This window comes from Pristiophorus japonicus, chromosome 1 (assembly GCF_044704955.1).
Source record: "Pristiophorus japonicus isolate sPriJap1 chromosome 1, sPriJap1.hap1, whole genome shotgun sequence".
NCBI lineage: Eukaryota > Metazoa > Chordata > Chondrichthyes > Pristiophoridae > Pristiophorus > Pristiophorus japonicus.
Genome location: NC_091977.1, coordinates 53232028 through 53255075, shown reverse-complemented (window position 1 = coordinate 53255075; position 23048 = coordinate 53232028). Strand labels below are relative to the sequence as shown.

At 42.3% G+C, this 23048-nt stretch overlaps 1 protein-coding gene across 1 annotated transcript in view; it reads right to left on the bottom strand.

The window, feature by feature from the left end:
• Positions 1-23048, bottom strand: part of ap3b1a (adaptor related protein complex 3 subunit beta 1a) — a 319942-nt gene that overhangs the window by 82403 nt on the left and 214491 nt on the right. The window lies entirely within an intron of this gene.

The window sequence follows — 23048 nt, the reverse complement described above, 5'->3', positions numbered from 1 at the left end:
AAGGACTACTGGGTTTCTGGATTTCTCAAAGGCTTCCAACGTTCTCTCGATGGTCAAAAATTCATATATTTTCACAAGACCTAAACCTCCATTGCAATACAGGAATACAAACTTCTGTCCCAAACACAATGGAGCAGGGGGGGGGGGGGGGGGAAAGAGTGTAAACATGTTCATATCCCTTAATAGCCTTACCCAGAGTCAAGTGGTTGTAGAGGTGTCAATTCGGGTAAAGTATTATTGCATCCTCAACATTGTGTAGTTTAAAAGGATAATCTTGCTAAAATTTGACATATTCTTTGAACACAGAAAAATAGATCAGTGTGACAATTTGTATTTGCCACACCAGTATCCTGTGTCCCGGGTTTGAGATTTTCAATTTGTGTCGTATTAGAAGCGGATTTGTGCTGTGGGCTGAAAACCAATAGGAACTGCACAACTCATTTCACTCTCGACAGCCAGAGACTAAATTCATAACTAGGGGCTAACCAGGATTTTAGCAAGACTCTGCAGCTACCCTGAGCAAACACATGGACTTGGATAAAATATTGGAGCAATGTTTACATCTCCTGATGCATCCACCTGAATCCAAATGCACTTACCTAATCTTCATGAATGAATGGACTCAGCATATGTTGAAATTTGTTGAAATCTCTCATGCCAAAAGCCTGACCTGAATGTCTTTGCCTCAGTCAGGGGTGAACTTGTTGAGAAACATGACAGCTAGCAGCCCACTTGCCCTTACCAGTTAGTTAAATTTGTTGATGCAAATATCCTCTCTCCCATCCTAATCGGACAGCTCCCCAGAGCATTGAAAATTTGAACTGGGTGATTTAAATGGCTGCAAAGGACAAGTAGACTGCTGGTGTTAAGTTGCAACGAGCCTGATCTAATCAAGGCAAAGGTAATCATCTCAAGGCCTGAAGTGGCGATGACAGGGACTGAGACTGTGGGTAACAGAATGCCCTTGGGCCAAGGCTGGGATAACTGCATTGGAGAATGAAGATCTGAAGGGCATTCTAGCTTCAAGTAAAAGGGTTTGTAGGATGAAATTATGTCCTGTTTTCATTGCCGTTTGGGCACAAGTCCCAGAGATGAAATCTGGTGCCTAACCCACTGCATCAACCAATCACTAGAATAAAAAATGTACATGTATACTGCATAATAGATTATAAGCAATATTGAACATTACATTTATTGCACTGGTGAAGGTGATCTGCATAAACAACCAACTTTAGCTTGTCCTTTTTGTGATCCTAATGCTTTGTTTTATTTTCAAGTGGGAGGATAGGGAAAAAGCAACTTCACAAAAAACTCAAAACAAGTATTTACACATCAGGTTCAGTCAGTTCACCATAAAGGTAAATTTTGTAACGCTAGCTAGCCAGGAGTGTTGAAGACAACATCAGTCCTATAGTGCGTCAGCCATGGCGCGTTGGTAGCACTCGCGCCTGAGTCACAAGGTTGTGGGTTCAAGTCCCACTCCAGGAACTTGAGCACATAAATCTAGGCTCCCATTCCAGTGCAGTGCTGAGGGTTTGCTGCACTGTCGGAGCTGCTGTCTTTCGGATGATATGTTAAATCAAGGCTCCATCTGCTCTCAGGTGGATGTAAAAGATCCTACGGCACTATTTCGAAGAGCATGGGAGTTATCCCCGGTGTCCTTGCCGATATTTATCCCTCAATCAACATAAAAACCGATAATCTGGTCGTTATCACATTGCTATTTGTGGGCAATGTGGCTGCCGTGTTTACTACATTGCAACAGTGACTACACTTCAAAAGCACTTCATTGACTGTAATGCGCTTTGAGGTGTCCTGAGGTTGTGATAGGCACTATATAAATGCAAGTCTTTCTTTTATAGTGTTACAGTCTGATCTCTGATCTGGATTCTGAATGAGTGAGAGAATGCGAGTGTGTAAAACTAAACCTGCTTAGGTGGTTTTGCACAGGAAGGGGTTGAAATGGATGGCTAGTTGTTGATGTGCAGTGCAATAGGGAAGCGAGTTGGCATTCTGGCTGAGTCAGCTACCTACAACCTCACAATTGTGAGGTATTGAGGTGCTTCTCTTCTTTACGATTAGTATATAGCACTCAACAAAATGCCATATCCTCTATTGCCATTATATTGGAGAGAAAATTTAGAGTCATATCCTTGCAGCTGACAGACTTATCCAGTTAACTACCATTTTTACAAACTAGTCGAACAGCAGCATTTAAAAGTCATTTCAAATACTTTTTAAGCTGTAGAAAGCATTTTGATAAGATGGCATAATTTTTTCTAATATATTACTGTTGACATTTTGCAAGAAAGCAACTATTTTTATTTTACATCATCTATAATTCAGGTACAACCCTGTTTTTATTTGTCTGTGATTTTTCCTCCTGAACGATTTTCATAAACAGCATTAAGCAATTGCTTGGCAAAAATTTAATTTTAAATGTTTATTATAGGAATTTGAAAAGGTATTTTGAACAATGGTTGTATGGGGAAAATAAATGCAAATAACGAAAATCCAATTACTCAGTTCGTGATTAAGTATGGGAACATTTCCAATGATCTGACAAACAATATTAATGAACACAGTGCACCGTGCCCTTTGGTATAGTTAGCAATTGAAAACAATGGAATGCAATTGGCACAGTGGGGCCCCACTTATGATCAGATCAGATCCCGTACAAGATAAACTTCTGCTTATTGTGAAATGGAGTATCAAAATGATTTAAAATCAAACTGTAAATCAGCCTTATGCAGATAGTCTTTAGTGACATCTCATGATCTTCATAACTACAAATCAAATTGTTAATACTTCTCTGAAGAATGGAAACAAAAGTGCTGCCTGCCACTTAGTGGAGGTGTTAAAATTTTACGTAGTCAGCCACACCCAACTCTCAATTGCTTAGATATTCTTATGAAAACAAAACTGCTGCATGAAATTGTACTAGATAGACTGTGCACACTTCATAAAAGATCTATAAGAGCATTTCAAAATGAACCAATAATATGACACCGATTCTTGATTTATCTTTTTCAGAATTTTAATTAGAATGAATGTTCCAATTTTATTACACCAAGTAACTTGTGACCTCATCAGTCAACAGGTAAAAACATGTACCTCTGTTTCAAATGTAACTAATCTTTCTTTTTCTCTGTAGATTTCTCCCTGGTTTCTAGTTAAAACATAAGGTTATTCATTTAGGCTCTTTCTCCCCGTTTATACTTGTATGTTTTTATTATACTCGGGACTTGATGCTCCTCTCCTTGCTGGTGGCACTGAATTTCACTGTAACCCGAGTGAGCTCCAGCTGTGGGAATAGTTTTGAACGTCAGATTTTGGTATTTATTGCAAACCCTGCAATACTGGCCAGAAAGAGACAAAAACACAGGAACTCACTAATTTAATAGTGGTTCACATTAAAAATAATAAATGGGCTGCCTGACCAAGAACCAGCCGTTCTTGTAACAACCCTCGAATACTGTACGGTAGCATAGTAGTTATTTTACTGGACTAGCAATCCAGAGGGCTGGACTAATGATCGAGAGACACGAGTTCAAATCCCACCACAGGAATAAAAAAGCTAGTACCAATAATTGTGACCATTGGATTGTCGTAAAAACCCATCTGTTTCACTAATGTCCTTTAGGGCAGGAAATCTAACGTCCTTACCTGGTCTGGCCCATTTGTGACGTCAGACCAACAGCAATGTGGTCGGCTCTCAACAGTCCTCTGTGGTTCAAGAAGGCAGCTCACCACCACCTTCTCAAGGGCAATAAATGCAGGCCTTGCCAGCGATGCCCACATCCCATGAACGAATAATATTTAAAAAAATGAACTATCAAAACAATGCAATCCTTGCAAAGGCACTGAATATGGACGATAATCTAGAAGGTAACACAGAACAACATACAATTTTGTAACTGCAAAATTAGTGTAATTCAATACAAGGGAAAAAAAAAATAGGAACATCTACTGTAACACTGCATCGGCAAAAAGTTTGAACTGAACCCAAGAGTATAGAACCAATATCAACGGGCAAGGAAAGAGTCAATATGCTACTACGCGCTGAGACACACAGACTGGTTGTGGGTGCATACCCCACATGCAAGTTTAGTCTCTCAGTGGCTGTTAAAAACAAATGCCCAGCATAAATAATTACACAATTTAATTAAAATTACAGGAATGGGATCTTGGGTACCTTAAAACCATGCTATGACCCCCACCAACAAGCCTACTGGCTGGTATGAAAAAAGATATCAGCTATGTGTAGCCTTGAAATATGTAAGTTAGAGAAGCATCACAACAGATTTAATGATCGACTCCATTTGATTTGCAGGGGCGAAACCTCTTCCCCAACCCAAGAGATTAATTTAGTTATTTGTTGATTTCTTTTCCAAATGTGAAGTGATATTCCCCAATGTGTGTGCATTTTATAAGGCAGCTGCTGAGAAATGGCACAGCTGAGTTGCCCGCTGTCATCCTTGTCAATATCAGCACAGTCTTCTATGCCACCTTGCAATGCTCGATGCACAGGGTTACTTCTGTTGGGCTGGGTGAGATGAAATCTTTTGGCATACCCAAGAAGCGGGATAGGATGACTTAGTGGGGTAATTTTCATATTCCTACAGTCCCATTTTTGCTAAAAACAGGGCAGTAGCGGGATCAAAATCGTGTGGGAAACTGAAGTGCTGACTTAATGCTAGTTGTATGTCACTTCCAATTTTCAGCTGGACCTCAATCCTAACTGCCAGAGCTCCCAGCGGAAACATATAGGGGCCTCAAGAATAAATGCAAATCAGGATCCGATGATGTAGTTACAAGCGCCTGCCCACCAAATATTTGTTGGGGCTGGGGGGGGGGGGGGGGCGCGCGGGGAAGAGGAAAGAGAGGGTAGGTTAAGTGGCAATCATTTGCATTGTACATTAAAGAGATCCTTAACTGCAATTGGAGAAAGCTGAAAACAGATGTTGCACTCATTTTAACTGCAGTCATGTGTGTTTTGAGCCTTTAAAGGTTGCCAATATTTGATCTTGCTGCTGCAAAAATGTCTCTGCCAAGAGAACGACTGCTTTTCACTCCCCTTCAAGGTGCTGCCGCAGGATCATCAAAATCAGCTGCCCAGTTACATTTTCCATCCCAGATGAGTAAGTTGTCTTACAAGGAAGGTATTTTGAGCTGGCAGCTCATCGGATTCATACCATTAAAATGGCTTGGGCAATATACTGACTCCATTGGGCAAGCGGAGCCCACCACCTGCCTGATTATAACACTATGAACAAAGATCGACCCTATTGTCTACACCAAGCTCGTGCTAGTCGGTCACAGAGTTGGTAAAACTTTCATGTGCTACAGAATGGAGGAGCTTCGTGAAGACTTGAGGCCTGCGAAGAAAACTGACGATTCGGATACTTTGACCTCACAACCCTCTGCCCCAGAGAAAGAGCTGGATGTATGGTTTACCCTGTAACTTAGTTACTATAGCAGGTGTGACCTCGTTTAGCCTCTAAGGTTACTCAAGGGGAGACTGCCAGTGCCTGCAGAAAAACATTCCATTCAAGGCTGAAGGAAATACAGGACCAGGTAAACGTGACTGGACTATTTGTTTGGATGGAGAGTAAACATCGACAGTGGAATGATTGGGCTGAATGGCCTGTTTCAGTGTTGTAATATCTCAGTGTTTCTATGTATAAATTAAAAGCTAGAAGTACTGAATACAGAACTTCAATCATATGGATCATATGACACTTCAGCCACAGTGTCAGCTGTGGCTCAGTGGGTAGCACACTCACTTGAGTCAGAAGGTTGTGTGTTCAAGTCCCACTCCAGGAACTTCAGCACATAAATCTAGGCTGACACTCCAGTGCAGTGCTGAGGGAGCGCTGCACTGTCAGAGGTGCCGTCTTTCGGATGAGATGTTAAACTCAAGGGGAATAGATAGGCGTTTCTGTGGCCGCAACCGAGACTCCAGGATGATATGTTGCCTCCCTGGTGCAAGGGTCAAGGATGTCTCAGAGCGGGTGCAGGACATTCTAAAAAGGGAGGGAGAACAGCCAGTTGTCGTGGTGCACATTGGTATCAACGACATAGGTAAAAAAAGGGATGAGGTCCTACGAAACGAATTTAAGGAGCTAGGAGCTAAGTTAAAAAGTAGGACCTCAAAAGTAGTAATCTCGGGATTGCTACCAGTGCCACGTGCTAGTCAGAGTAGGAATCGCAGGATAGTGCGGATGAATACGTGGCTTGAGCAGTGGTGCAGCAGGGAGGGATTCAAATTCCTGGGGCATTGGAACCGGTTCTGGGGGAGGTGGGACCAGTACAAACCGGACGGTCTGCACCTGGGCAGGACCGGAACCAATGTCCGAGGGGGAGTGTTTGCTCGTGCTGTTGGGGAGGAGTTAAACTAATATGGCAGGGGGATGGGAACCAATGCAGGGAGACAGAGGGAAACAAAAAGGAGACAAAAGCAAAAGACAGAAAGGAGATGAGGAAAAGTGGAGGGCAAAGAAACCCAAGGCAAAGAACAAAAAGGGCCACTGTACAGCAAAATTCTAAAAGGACAAAGGGTGTAAAAAAAACAAGCCTGAAGGCTTTGTGTCTTAATGCAAGGAGTATCTGTAGATGTTAACAAATATGATTGATTGGGATTACAGAGACGTGGCTCCAGGATGATCAGGGCTGGGAACTCAACATCCAGGAGTATTCAACATTCAGGAAGGATAGAATAAAAGGAAAAGGAGGTGGGGTAGCATTGCTGGTTAAGGAGGAAATTAATGCAATAGTTAGGAAGGACATTAGCTTGGATGATGTGGAATCTATATGGGTAGAGCTGCAGAACACCAAAGGGCAAAAAATGTTAGTGGGAGTTGTGTACAGACCTCCAAACAGTAGTAGTGATGTTGGGGAGGGCATTAAACAGGAAATTAGGGGTGCAGCAATAAAGGTGCAGCAGTTATAATGGGTGACTTTAATATGCACATAGATTGGGTTAACCAAACTGGAAGCAATACGATGGAGGAGAATTTCCTGGAGTGCATAAGGGATGGTTTTCGAGACCAATATGTCGAGGAACCAACTAGGGCGGAGGCCATCTTAGACTGGGTGTTGTGTAATGAGAGAGGATTAATTAGCAATCTCGTTGTGCGAGGCCACTTGGGGAAGAGTGACCATAATATGGTGGAATTCTGCATTAGGATGGAGAATGAAACAGTTAATTCAGAGACCATGGTCCAGAACTTAAAGCAGGGTAACTTTGAAGGTATGAGGCGTGAATTGGCTAGGATAGATTGGCGAATGATACTTAAGGGGTTGACTGTGGCTGGGCAATGGCAGACATTTAGAACCGCATAGATGAACTACAACAATTGTACATTCCTGTCTGCCGTAAAAATAAAAAAGGGAAGGTGGCTCAACCGTAGCTATCAAGGGAAATCAGGGATAGTATTAAAGCCAAGGAAGTGGCATACAAATTGGCCAGAAATAGCAGGGGACTGGGAGAAATTTCGAACCTCAGCAGAGGAGGATAAAGGGTTTGATTAGGGCAGGGAAAATGGAGTACGAGAAGAAGTTTGCAGGGAACATTAAGACGGATTGCAAAAGTTTCTATAGATATGTAAAGAGAAAAAGGTTAGTAAAGACAAACGTAGGTCCCCTGCAGTCAGAATCAGGGGAAGTCATAGCGGGGAACAAAGAAATTGCGGACCAATTGAACAAGTACTTTGGTTCGGTATTCACAAAGGAGGACACAAACAACCTTCCGGATATAAAAGGGGTCAGAGGGTCTCGTAAGGAGGAGGAACAGAGGGAAATTGTGTTGGGGAAATTGATGGGATTGAAGGCCGATAAATCCCCAGGGCCTGATGGACTGCATCCCAGAGTATTTAAGGAGGTGGCCTTGGAAATAGCGGATGCATTGACAGTCATTTTCCAACATTCCATTGACTCTGGATCAGTTCCTATCGAGTGGAGGGTAGCCAATGTAACCCCACTTTTGAAAAAAGGAGGGAGAGAGAAAACAGGGAATTATAGACCGGTCAGCCTGACATCGGTAGTGGGTAAAATGATGGAATCAATTATTAAGGATGTCATAGCAGTGCATTTGGAAAGAGGTGACATGATAGGTCCAAGTCAGCATGGATTTGTGAAAGGGAAATCATGCTTGACAAATCTTCTGGAATTTTTTTGAGGATGTTTCCAGTAGAGTGGACAAGGGAGAACCAGTTGATGTGGTATATTTGGACGTTCAGAAGGCTTTCGACAAGCACATGGGATTGGGGGTAGTGTGCTGACATGGATTGAGACCTGGTTGTCAGACAGGAAGCAAAGAGTAGGAGTAAATGGGTACTTTTCAGAATGGCAAGCAGTGACTAGTGGGGTACCGCAAGGTTCTATGCTGGGGCCCCAGCTGTTTACACTATACATTAATGATTTAGACGAGGGGATTAAATGTAGTATCTCCAAATTTGCAGATGACACTAAGTTGGGTGGCAGTGTGAGCTGCGAGGAGGATGCTATGAGGCTGCAAAGCGACTTGGATAGGTTAGGTGAGTGGGCAAATGCATGGCAGATGAAGTATAATGTGGATAAATGTGAGGTTATCCACTTTGGTGGTAAAAACAGAGAGACAGACTATTATCTGAATGGTGACAGATTAGGAAAAGGAGAGGTGCAACGAGACCTGGGTGTCATGGTACATCAGTCATTGAAGGTTGGCATGCAGGTACAGCAGGCAGTTAAGAAAGCAAATGGCATGTTGGCCTTCATAGCGAGGGGATTTGAGTACAGGGGCAGGGAGGTGTTGCTACAGTTGTACAGGGCCTTGGTGAGGCCACACCTGGAGTATTGTGTACAGTTTTGGTTTCCTAACCTGAGGAAGGACATTCTTGCTATTGAGGGAGTGCAGCGAAGGTTCACCAGACTGATTCCCGGGATGGCAGGACTGACCTATCAAGAAAGACTGGATCAACTGGGCTTGTATTCACTGGAGTTCAGAAGAATGAGAGGGGACCTCTTGGAATGGTTAAAATTCTGATGGGTTTAGACAAGTTAGATGCAGGAAGAATGTTCCCAATGTTGGGGAAGTCCAGAACCAGGGGACACAGTCTAAGGATAAGGGGTAAGCCATTTAGGACTGAGATGAGGAGAAACTTCTTCACCCAGAGAGTGGTGAACCTGTGGAATTCTCTACCACAGAAAGTTGTTGAGGTCAATTCACTAAATATATTCAAAAAGGAGTTAGATGAAGTCCTTACTACGAGGGGGATCAAGGGGTATGGCGAGAAAGCAGGAATGGGGTACTGAAGTTGCATGTTCAGCCATGAACTCATTGAATGGCGGTGCAGGCTAGAAGGGCCGAATGGCCTACTCCTGCACCTATTTTCTATGTTTCTGTACCGAGGCCCTGTCTGCCCTTTCATGTGGGCGTAAAAGATCTCATGGCACTATTTCGAAGAAGAGCAGGGGAGTTTTCCCCCAGTGTCCTTGCCAATATTTATCCCTCAATCAACATAATAAAAACAGATTATCTGGTCATTATCACACTGGTGAATGTGGGAATTTGCTGTGCGCAAATTGGCTGCTGCGTTTCCCACATTACAACATTGATTACACTCCAAAAGTACTTAACTGGCTATAAAACACTGAGATGTCCGGTGGTTGTGAAAGGCACTATGTAAATGCAAGTCTTTCTTTCTTTCTATATGCAGTCAGAAATAGGTTCGATAGACTCTTTAATTGACAACATGCTGACGATCAGCTTTACTCCGTGTTATCTAAACAGTGTGTGTTTATGTATCACTCATAGTGGGAAGATGTCCCACATTGGGATGGAACCGTTTGGGTGATGAGGAGCAAATGAATAATAAATGATGTAAATTCAAGCTTCTGACCATCAGTCTTTAAATAAGGGATCTATGAGTGGAATTTTGGAAGTATATAGAAAGATCAGTAAGTTACTTAAAGAAAAAGGTTTTAAGTGAAATGAGTTAGATCAGTCATAATTCAGTTATCAGGGAAAGAGAGGAGCATAAAATTGCTAAAACTTCAGCACTAATTACGCAATTTCACTCACGACAACCCATAAAAACAGCTGGTGTGGAAAATGAAAATGTCAGAGAGTTGGGGGAGTGGGATGTTCCCGTTAGGGTCAAGAGAACTAGTAAAAGCAGGCAGGGAATAGTAGAGTATGAAAACGAGCATAGCGTAAGATTTGAGATTTAATGAAGAAGTGTGAATACTGAGGTGGTGTGTCACGGCTTCATATATAAATTATAATCTGCGTATACATTATATGTAATGTTTTGAACAGCTTTGTACTTCGTTAAAGTAACTGGAAGCATTTAAAAAGTCTCTACCACCATCAGCATAACATTAGAGGAGCGAGAAAATCGACGTTGTATGCGTATGTGTGCACACACAGCACCAGCTCCTCTGGGCATTTATTACCTGTTAAAAACCAATCTTTTGGTGAGTGGCAGTTCAGGGTTTTCGAGAGCAGGCTGCAATATTTCTTCGGGTCTGCTGAGTCATAATTAAAGCTGAACCAAGCGGAATTGGAGAGGGAAGGTCAGCAAGGTGGCGTATGAGAGATGAGGCTGGGCTGATGGGCACCAAATGAACAAATTATGATGGGCCCCACTCAATGTGATGAGGTCAAATGCTTGTTTCTACCCACTGACAGTTCAATTTCCCTGAAATGTCTCTTGATTCACTATGACCTAATTATGAATGAAAAGTTATCAACTGCCCACACCAAGAGAGGCTTAAATACTATTTTCCTAGTGCTTCTAAAGTCAAAATGTTATTAGAAACTGTATGTTGGCCAGGAGGTTTTCAAACACAATAAGTGGGTTAATCTAAAGCACTGGTGATCGCCATGTAATAATTCTCTAAAAGGATGAGCTATATAGCCAGAACCATTTCCTAGCTTACAGTTTATTAACAAAAAGAAAACATCACATGATTGCAGAACATTTTAATTCCCTAAAAAAAATCATTTTCACCAACAAATTTCTCTCAAAATCTCTCCACCATTTTGCTGCAAAACAGCAGTTTTTACAGTGGAACCCTACCGAAGGTTAAATATCTGAACTTTTTTTGCTTAATATAACAGATTCCCCAATGTGCCTCAGTTTAAGTGCAATTTCATTCCAGATAAGATCCAACCCTTGGAGACTAATTTTTCTTATTTAATAATAAAATGGAGTTAATCTTAAAAGCCCGTTATTACATTTAATTTATCACCTGCCATCAACATGAGGGATTACAATTAAAAAATAAAACCATCTTATCGCCAACAAAGAACCTACACCCGACCTAAAACAAGCATTGTTTTAAAATAAAGTTGTAGGTAATGATTTAAAAAGTCTGTACTCGCTTTTTCCTCATTTTGTGTGGACTCATTATTTAACTGTAGGTGCTTAACAAATAACACATTCAATTATTTTCTGCATAAGAAAGAGCACATTATAATTAATCACCCACAAAGTTGAATTAATCATCCAGAACCATGTGACAAAAGTATCTGAGAGATCTACAACCTGCTGGTTCCGTTTCCTTTTTTAACTAACACACTTTACATATCTAAGCATTCCTTTTATCCCCCCTAGTGCAAGAATGTAAATGTTACTAATAAATTACAAGTTGAAACAGGAAAACTGACCAACACGCAACAATCGGGTATAAACAAATTATTACATTTAAATATTTCAAAAAAGTTTTATTCTGGTTTTCATATCAATACAGAATCGGTGTGCATTCTCAAGCCAGCATTTACAGGAAGATACACTGATGGCTTCAATGGGCATATTTGTAAAGTCATGTACATCTTTCAGGACCAATGGTGGTGTGTGTTCTCATTGGAATTAGCCTTTCCATCCCTCTGTAGGGCCAAAGTGGGGTCTGAGAGACTGAAATACATATCAGTGAACATAAAGGGGGTTCAAACTGCTCGACATCTTGCCAATTATAAAGCATGTAGCATATGCTGTGATTGGCAAGTATCCCACAGATGCCTAATCCATGTTTGTGTTAGGAGGAGCGTGATTATTTATCATTTGCTTGCTGATAGTGGTGAGAGTTTTGCTGGTCTGTGCATCTCGGACAGCTGTTGCACTTCTGTGGATAGTGGAATGGGTATGAAGGGGCAGCAATGCTGGGCATGGCGATAAAGGTACCTGGATCGTTTCCCAAAATGGTTTGATCCGAGGCAAGAACAGAAAGTATATTTAAGTCTGACCACATTCATCCAACAGGGAAGGGTAGAATCTATGAAGTTGATCTAGGATGTGATGCATTCAGTGTCCAAATTTCAGTAGCAGTTGTGAGGCTTTGTACCCCAACACTCTCCTATTTTTTCTCTGTTATTGGTACCTAGATCTTGCTCTAAGATTCCTTTTAGATTTTCTGTTGGTTCAATCAATGTCGAGGCGAATGCAATATACAGGAAAGATACATTTATGGATATTTTGAGGGCTGAGAATGAGCAGTTCTACAGGGTTCTCAGTGACAGCAAAGGATCACTGACTTCTGCAGCAACTATTTTCCTTAGAGATACCCAAACTAACAAGTACAATATAGCCTGTGGAGTTATAGGTGGTCCTCGGTGTTTTAGCTGCAATTTACTGACGGGAACTCTGCTACGCACCCGTCAAAATCATAGAATTGGGGCCAGGACCACAAACTGTTGCATTCGGAACAGGCAAGCCAGCCAGCACAGCACAGTAATATAAAACTGGTCAGGTTTAGCAATATGTGGTCAGCATGCAGAACCTACATTGTGTTTGATCTCACTGGCCTGCACTCAGTGAATTACAGGATCTGTCCATATGGAGGTTACCAAAGGTTCTATGACCAAGTTAATAAGAGAAAAGCAGCTCATCCAGAGGCACCAGTCAGGGGACAACAGTCAGGTGCTACTTATTATCCATCAATGCAAATAGCACCAAAACCGCTACCCACGGTGCTCTTCCTGAATGTTGAGACAATATTCGAACAGATAACGTGGGACTTAATTTTCTCCATACTCAAGAGAATGACATTTGGCGAGGGGTTCAGAAATTAGATTAGAATGCTCAGTTCATACTCCACTTCCATAGAATATGCTAATGACTACACCTCCTCCACATTCCCCTTTAATGCAAGCCCCAAGAAGAATGCTCATTGTTACCCTCCAACAGCCCCGCTGAAAAAAAAAACTCCCAGGTCTTTGAAGGATTATGAAGTGGATTGGTCATACTTACAAGGGAAGATGATTTATTCAACAGTGTTTCGTATTATCTAGATCCAGCGTTACATATACTGTACCAACAAAGAACCCCCTTGGGCACTCAAAATAGAATTTTGAATTAAAGTGTTAAATCATGCTCTGAATCGATAGATCTCATTTTTGTGTGGCATTATTCATCAGCTCTCAACATTTTCAATGCAATCTTGCAACAAAAGGCAGCAGTTCCTGGCAGATACAAGGCTTGTTTCAATTTCAACAGTTGTAATTGAAGGTTAATTCACTGTCTCAGGATTAACAAGAAGAGAGCTATTGATAGACAAGCAGTTGCCTTTTTTATAGTGGGATTAAAACAATAAAATTACAACAGAAATTATAGTTATCAACCTCCAGAAAGGTCCTGTAACTGATTAAATGCATTCCACAGATAGTAAATGAAAAGGTAACTTGAACCTTCAAGATAGCCGAGTGTAATTCACGCCAGGTTGCATCGATGTGTAGAAGCTGCCCTACATATTGCATCGATGTTTATTGATCCACTAATGAGCAACACTTATTTAATGCTACAATTTAACCTATTTTTTTCATAGCTTGCTAACGTCACAAAACTAGAGGACCCACCAATACAGAATCATCGAGAAACCAAAACAAATGGACAAAACTAACCCAGTTATATGTGCCAAATCTGTGCTGGTTTTAGTCAGACACAGCTCAGGGATAGGTTCAACGCTAAGGTCCTTTTATGTACATATCAGTATAGAATGGAGATTGACTAATGACCAAATTGTACTCCATGCTTATCACTGGACATTCAAGTGACCCAATAAATTGATTTTTTTTACAAAAAGCGGCCCAAACCAATTAATATAAATTATCGCAGGAGCTCACTGTAACCACTAAGGTGGCATTGCACGAGCATCAATGGAAAGTAACTAACAGCTGTATGTTTTTTAAAGTTACAATTATGAACAATTTAAGATCATTCACAAAAAGTCTGAAGAGGATGAAAATATCTGCTGTCAACTTGTAAACTCTTGGGGCAAAACACAAGGCCCATAATAGGTACAAGGAAGTAGTTCAGTAAACTCAGATAAAAGATATAAATTCAAATGACAATTTGGCCAGTCATACAGAAAAGTATGCGTATTGCACAAGTGCACTAATAAGAAATTGATTTGAAATAACTAAGCCTGTAAGAATGGACAGGTTAAGGAAGATTCGAGCAAGAGCCCATGTGCTGAAATTACCTATGCTTGGCATAGCTACTGTAGTCCTTGGTAACATCTTTAAAATAATTTAGTAAGAATGATTTGTTGAAATAAGCCGCTCATGGCTGATCAGCCTCGTCTCCTCCAGTTTAAACTCAGTAAGCTGACAGTAACCAATCAACCTCATCTTCCCTAATCTTATGTTGGAAAAACGATGTCACATTTTGAGGCTTCAGATGTAAGGATATGGTTGGTACCGACTACAAGACCAGTATAAGTACATGTGATTGTTAGAGGTCAGTAGTGGAGGAAACATCTCTGTTCCATCACCAAGACGACCTACTTCCACCTAGTAACATCGCCCGACTTTGCCCCTGTCTCAGTTCATCGTCTGCCAAAACTTCACCCATACCTTTGTAACCTCTAGACTTGACCATTCCAATGCACTCCTGGCTGGCCTCCCATCTTCCACCCTACATAAACTTGAGATCATTTAAAACTCTACTGCCCGTATCCTAACTTGATGTCAATTCTCATTCATCCATCACCCCATGCTCGCTGACCTACATTGGCTCCCAGTCCGGCTACGCCTCGATTTTAAAATTCTCATTCTGGTTTTCAAATCCCTCCATGGCCTCACTCCTCCCTATGTCTGTAACCTCCTGACTATTGGACAGTCAGCCAGACTTGGATCATGGTCACTCATTGTTCAATGGAGATGACAATGGGGCGTCATCCAGACCTACAACCCTCCGAAATATCTGCGCTCCTCCAATTCTGGCTTCTTGTGCATCCCCGATTTTAATTGCTCCACCATCAGTGGCCGTGCCTTCAACCGCCCAGGCCCGAAACTCTGGTATTCCCTCCAGAAACCTGTCTGCCTCTCTCTCCTCCTTTAAGACGCTCCTAAAAACCTACCTCTGACGAAACTTTTGGCCACTTGTCCAATATCCCCTTATGTGGCTCGGTGAAAAGTTGTGTTTGATAACGCTCCCGTGAAGCGCATTGGGGTGTTTTACTATGTTAAAGGCAAATGGTTGGTGTTGTAAAGCCAAGGAGGAGAAGAAAATACCAGTCGGGCTATGACTCTAAAGAAGGGAATGGGGTAATATCGTTCTGATCTGAGAACTATTGCTCGAGCATTGTAATTGTCTTAATTTGTGCTTGGCTTGATTACTTCAATAAAGAATCTAATCACCACCCAAAAGGTGTCAAATTTATTACAAGCCCATGAGCAGAATATAAAACACTGTATAAACAGCAGTTTTTATTCCCTCCTATTCATAGTCCGTTCACAATGAGGGTTAATCAGGTCAACCAGGCCAAGAAAACCAAAGCAGGAAAGATCTAAACCATTAGCATTTCTTGGTCCAAGATGGAGACACATCCAAGGCAGAAACTCAAAGAATAACATTCAACTGAAAACCTGAATTCGGAAGAAAAATAGGAGTTCAAGTGGTGGGCCAAGGTCAAGCATTTTTTTCAGTGTTTTTATGATGCTTCTTGTACATCCCCGATTTTAATCGCTCCACCATCAGTGACTGTGCCTTCAACTGACCAGGCCTGAAGCTCTGGTAGTCCCTCTATAAACCTGTCTGCCCCTCTCTCCTCCTTTAAGACACTCCTTAAAAACCTACCTCTTTGACAAAGTTTCTGGCCATTTGGCGGTTGCTTTACCTCCAACTGTGGATTCGTAGATATTTATAAAGTTGTTATTGGTATAACAATGCCCAGAGAGCATTTTCCCCATTGTCGAGAGTCTCCACTGAACAGTGAGTCATTGACCATGGTTCAGGTCTGGCTGACTATCCAATAGTCAGGCTCTGGCCCCTGTATCAGAGGCCATCATCAAAGCACCTCAAACATCTCCCTCTGGTCCTGGGACAATAATCAATTTCCATTATAGCAGTGCAAAAAAAAAATCATTATCAAACGGCACGATTAGTTCAGAAATTTCATTGAACGGCTTAAGCTACAAAAAACAACCATTTAAAAAAAAAACTTTTCAAAGATTCTTTCTTGCTGTTTGTGCCTCAGTTATGCATACATTGTTTTCCTGAGTTGTTGAGATGTACTCTGTATCGTTATTCAAAAGGAGCAGGGTGAAAACTACAACTCATGGTGTACCCCACACAACTGACAGCAGCTCAAAATCCCCAGCATTCAAAGTGTTACTGAAATTTTCAACTCAAACTTCAGGACCCAAACAGAATCAAGGAGCTATATAGCTGCCAAAAAAAAAGAGCTAAGAATGTATGAGCATCTCAACTGCACAAATTGCAACTTTCCAGACAAAAACTGAAGAATTTAGTTGTGCAGTTTTCTGCTTGGTACTTGTTTATCACCATTTTTTTTTTGCTACTTTTGATTTGTTCATATTTAATCAATTGGATATTTAGTAACTTAAATGGTTATTTGAGCCAATCACAATATGTTGCCCTATGGTTGTGTTGTGACCAGTTTCAGGTGTCATGCCAGTAGTTATAACTCTTCTAATTACCATGAAGAAAAGCACCTACAGATTTACAGCCATAAATGTAGGCCATAGAAAACCTATTTTTTTTGGCTACTACAATCCACAAATGCTGAGCGCGAAGTAATGCAGCAGGGTCACTTAGACTAAAAATCTAAAAGTTGTGTCAACAAATTACAACCCATACTTTAAATATAAAGACGCGTGGATTCCCCTGCTGCTGTAGTGCACAAATGCATTGTGCGGCAAGGTACGGAGACAAGACCAACCTCTGGTCACTAAGGATGGGTGGGCTTTGGTTAGGAGGATAATTCTGCAGAATTTGGCTGCTTCATTAGAATAAAGATACTAAGAGATTTGAGAGGTATACAAAATTATGAAGGGCTTCGATAACTGAGCAAACTGTTTCCATTCAGTGACTTGGTAACTGGAGAGCATAAAGTTAAAATCAGCAGAAGAACCAAGGCAGCAGTTAGGAGAATTTTTTTTAAAACAGAAAGTGCTGTTAGGACAGAAAGAATGATGGAAGCAGAATCCTTAATAGGTTTTAAAAGGGAAGTGGATAAATATTTGAAACCCAAGAGTTTTAAAAGCCATGGGCAAAAGGCAGGGGAATGAAACTAAGTGATTCTTTAACAGAGAGCCAGCACAGATGTGATGGACTGAAGGGGCTCCTTCTATGCTGAAAAATTCTGATTCATTCGCCCTGGCTGAATTATAGGGCTCAAGTTTCAGACCCCCGCAAATCGGAGAGGCCCGCCTAATTTGTAGAACTGAAAAAGCGCCAAATACTTACCTTGCGATTCTCCGATAGCTGTCGGCCTGTTTCCAGCTCAGCGTGGCACAGCAGGAGCTGCTGGGGGCGGAGCTACAGCCCTGCGCCAAAAACAGTGCCGGCAGCTGCGCGCGTGTGCACTGGCTCCTGGCCCTCCCAGCGCATCCTGTCTCCGGGCGACGACCCTATCCCTGGCCAAAGGGATGTCGCCCCTATCCCAGGCCGAGTGGCCTGACAGTACTTAGCTCTTCCACGGTGGCCCGCCCGGCATCTCGCTGGGGGTGGGCCCCGCCCAAAGTCCTCAGCGTCGGCAGCAGGGCCTGCTTGAAGTCCTGAGTGGCGGTCCGTCGTTTGCTGGGGGCTGGCCCCGCCCAAAGTCCTCAGCAGCAGACTTCGGCGGCGGGGCCCGCCCGCCCGGCATCTCCTAGGGGGGGCCCCGTCCCAGCACGCTGTTGGAGGGCTCCTGATGCTGCAGTAGGTGAGTAGAAACTTAATTTTTTATTTATTGATTGATTTAAAAAAAAAATGTTTTTGATTGATTTATTGAATTATTGATTTATTTAACATTTATTATTGATGATGGCTCTTTATTTGTAAAAGTGAAGTGTTTAATGATTGTAAACTGCCCTTCTCCCCCCGCCTCCCCCTAATCTCTCACTCCCTACGCCTAATTTATAAAGTGTAGGCAAGGTTTTTCCGAACCTACAAAAATCGACACTTACTCCATTCTAAGTTAGTTTGGAGTAAGTTTTCGCTGCCTAAACTTGCAAAACAGGCGTAAGTGGCTGGTAACGCCTCCTTTTGGGGAAAAAATCTGTTCTAAAACGAAACTATTCTAACTCACTAGAATTGGAGCAAACTAAATGCAGAGAATTGCAATTTTAAGATACTCCATTCTAAACTAGTTGCTCCAAAAAAATAGGAGCAACTCGAGCCGAAACTTGAGCCCATAAAGTACAGCAGCAGGAGTATTTCAATTGATCTCAGTGTCCTGGTACAGGCAGCACAAATAACAAAAGAAAACCTGAGTATCCACTGATTGCTGTCCCAAGAAAAGCAAGTACGTATGGATTTCAGGGGAGAATAAAACGGGTCTTGGCTGTGATATCCCCGACAATTAAATATTCTACCAAATCTCAGCTGTGCAGTATAGAGGCAACCAAAGTCATAAAAGTGTCATTTTTTGGAGCAAAAATTTTGAGAATACAAATGTATTTTCTCCTCAAGCCCACTGTATTGTTGGGTTATGTATACCTAACCTGCAGCCAAGAAAGGTGAGTAACCCATCTCAGCCCTGTGCCAATGCCACTGAGTGAAAACCAGCATTTCTGGGGCAATAATATCTACCATGATTAAGTGCTCAGCTCCATTTGACACCCAATTACAGCCAGTATAGCAGAGATTGGCAGGACGATGATTTGAATCTGTATTGATAACTGGGCAAACTGTTTCCATTCAGTGACTTGGTAACTGGAGACCATAAAGTAAACATGAGCAGAAGAACCAAAGCAGTACTTTTTAAACCCCCAACAGCTGCAGTGCTACATGTTGGTGTTGCAATACAGTGCAACACCATGTCACCCATTGGGATAGAGGCACACTTATAATTCTGATGAAACCGAGAAAAAAAAACCCATACAATTGTGCCATCTCAATTCACTTCATTATATATAACTCCTGACCCAAAAGTAACCTTAGCCAATAAGCAATTCAGACAGTTAAAATGATTTTCTGTTAAATCATTTTACCCTAGCCGAGATAAATATCACCACCTTCAATTATTTCATTTGAACTAGATACTTTCCAAATTATATCATCAAATTCTACATTTAAAAACCAATTTACCTTGCTAACTCAGCCAGGTTATACTGTAAATAGATGAAATTTACACAAAGGAAGGTCACAGGTTAGATCAGTCTGTGCTGAATTAGCTGATCTCATACACATAGCTGTAGAAATAGATAATTCTACTCTGTGTAACTGGGTAGGGAGGGGAAAATCTGCCAGATTTCCTGCCTTGATCATGATCCAGCAATCCCTGCTGGAAAAGTGCGCGTCGTGACATTGAGTGAGGACAGCATCATGTGCAATTACAAAACCTATGATAAAATAGCTTGTTCACAATGTCAAGGCTTACGCTTTAAGAAAGGCCACTTAGGTGAGGGTACTGGAGGGTGACTGGCTCCCAGCAAACTATATCCCAGCCAAGATTCAAGATTTTCAGGAAAGGAAATGGGATAAAATTGATATAAAACCCCAGTAAATGCATTTCTTCAATAAACAGTTACCACTGCCCAAGGTTACCTCCATTTCCTCTACCACAAGTGAAAAGCTGCCATTTAAAAAAATATATTTTCTCGACAGTAGGTAGGCAATTGAAACCAAATAATTATTTTTGCTAAAAAACGATGTAGCATATTAACTACAATACTCATGCAGCAATAGCAATTGTCTGAGATACAAGACTATAGTTACAAAATATTTAGGTCCAGCTTACCAAAGACGCTGAGAAATTAAGCATCTCAACACAAACAAACAAGCTTTTTTGCTGAAATGATCAGATATTTCAGTGTGTGTTTTTGCTACTCTTTATAGCAGCTTTATAACTGCTCCCACATCCAAGCCCAATGCTAATTTCATCTTGGTACCGTATCTAGGCACACGGGTTTAACGTCCCATCCGAAAGACAGCATCGCTGACAGTGCAGCATTCCCTCAGCACTACACTGGAGTATCAGCCTAAATTTTGTGCTCAAGTCCCTGGAGAGATACTCAGGTCAAGTATGGGCAAGGAAATCTCTTTCCCATTACCACCTACCACCCTCCCTCAGCTGATGAATCAGTACTACTCCATTTTGAACACCACTGAGCAGAGAGTAGCAAGGGCACAGAATGTGGCTCGGTAGCAGCACTACTAACTTAGCTGGCCGAGTCCTGAGGACATAGCTGCCAGGCTGGGCCTGTGGCAGATGGAGAGAGAACCAACATAAGGGAAAACCTACTTGACCTTGTCCTCACCAATCTACCTGTCGTAGATGTATCTGTCCATGACAGTATTGGTAGTGGTGACCACTGCACAGTCCTTGTGGATACAAAGTCTCGCCTTCACATTGAGAAAACCCTCCATTGTGTTATGTGGTACTACTACCATGCTAAATGGGAGCTATTCAGAACAGATCGAGCAGCTCAAAACTGGACATCCATGAGGCGCTGTGGGCTATCAGCAGCAGAAGAATTGCATTCCACCACAATCTGTAACCTCATGGCCTGGCATATCCCTCAGTCTACCATTATCACCAAACCAGGGGACCAACCCTGGTTCAATGAGGAGTGTAGAAGAGCACGCCAGGAGCACTACCAGGCATACTTAAAATGAGGTGCCAACCAGGGGAAGCAGCATGCTATAAACAGAGCTGAACTATTCCACAACCAATAGATAAGATCAAAGCTCTGCAGTCCTGCCACATCCGGTCATAAATGGTGGTGGATAATAAAACCACTAATGGGAGGAGGCGGCTCCATGAGCATCTCCATCCTCAATGCTGGAAGAGCCCATCACGCGAGTGCAAAAGACAAGACTAAAACATTTGCAGCCATTTTCAGACAGAAGTGTCGAGTGGATGATATAATTCGGTCTCCTCCTGAGGCCCCAACTATCACAGAAGCCAGTCTTCAGCCAATATGATTCACTCCATGTGATATAAAGATACAGCTGAGCGCACTGGATACTGCATAGCCTATAGGCCCTGACAACATCCCGGCTGTTGTGCTAAAGAATTGTGCTCCAGAGCTAGCCGTGCCTTTAGCCAAGCTGTTCCAGTACAGCTACAACACTGGCATTTACCCAACAATGTGGAAAATTGCCCAGGTACACCCTGTTCACAAAAAGCAGGACAAATCCAATCCGTCCAATTACCGCCCCATTAGTGGACTCTCAATCATCAGCAAAGTGATGGAAGGTGCTGTCGACAGTGTTATCAAGCGGCCCTAACTCACTAATAACCTGTTCACTGATGCTCAGCTTGGGTTCCGCCAGGACCACTTGGTTCCAGACCTCATTACAGCCTTGGTCCAAATATGGACAAAAGAGATGAATTCCAGAAGTGAGGAGAGTGACTTCCCTTGACATCAAGGCAGCATTTGACAGAGTGTGACATCAAGGAGCCCTAGTAAAATTGAAGTCAATGGGAATCAGGGGGAAAACTCTCCAATGGCTGGAGTCATACCTAGCACAAAGGAAGATGGTTGTGGTTGTTGAAGGCCAATCATCACAGCCCCAAAGCATCGTTGCAGGAGTTTCTCAGGGCAGTGTCCTAGGCCCAACCAGCTTCAGCTGCTTCATCAATGACCTTCCCACCATCATAAGGTCAGAAGTGGGGATGTTCACTGATGATTGCAGTGTTCAGCTCCATTCGCAACACCTCAGATAATGAAGTAGTCCATGCCTGCATTCAAGGACACCATTTAGGCTTGGTCTGATAAATGGAAAATAAGTGCCAGGCAATGACTATCGCCAACAAGAGAGAGTCTAACCACCGCCCCTTGACATTCAACAGAATTAGCATCGCTGAATCCCCTTACCATCAACTTCCTGGGGGTCATCATTGACCAGAAATATCATTGGACCAGACACAAATAATGTGGCAAGAGCAAGTCAGTGATTGGGTATTCTGAAGCGAGTGTCTCAGCACCTTACTCCCCAAAGACTTTGCCTGGATGAGTGGAAATACTCTCCACTTGCCTGGATGAGTGCCGCTCCAACAACATGCAAGAAGCTCGACACCATCCAGGACAAAGCAGCCCACTTGATTGTTAAAGGTGGTGGATGGGGAGCCATTCACTTCCTCCACCACCGGCGCACTGTGGCTACAGTGTACATCAGCTACAAGATTTACTGCAGCAACTCACCAAGGCTTCATCGACAGCACCTCCCAAATCGGTGACCTCTACCACCTAGAAGGACAAGGGCAGCAGGCGCCTGGGAATACCATCAATTTTAAGTTCCCCTCCAAGTTACACACCATCCTGACTTGGAAATATATCATTGCTCCTTTATCGTTGCTGGGTCAAAATCCTGGAACTCCCTCCCTAACAGCACTTTGGGAGTACCATCATCACAGGAACTACAGCGGTTCAAGGCGGTGGCTCACCAGCACCTTCTCAATGGCAATTAGGAATGGGCAATAAATGCTGGCCTTGCCCACATCCCAGGAACGAATAAAAAAAAAATCTTCTGACTGAGGCGAAAGTACTACCAACTGAGCTATGACTGAATATGTACAGATCCAAATTAGACATCTTGGGATCACCAAACTAACTGAAATCAAATTAGCAAATCATTACTGTGTCTTAAGAAATGCAATCATCAACAGTCATA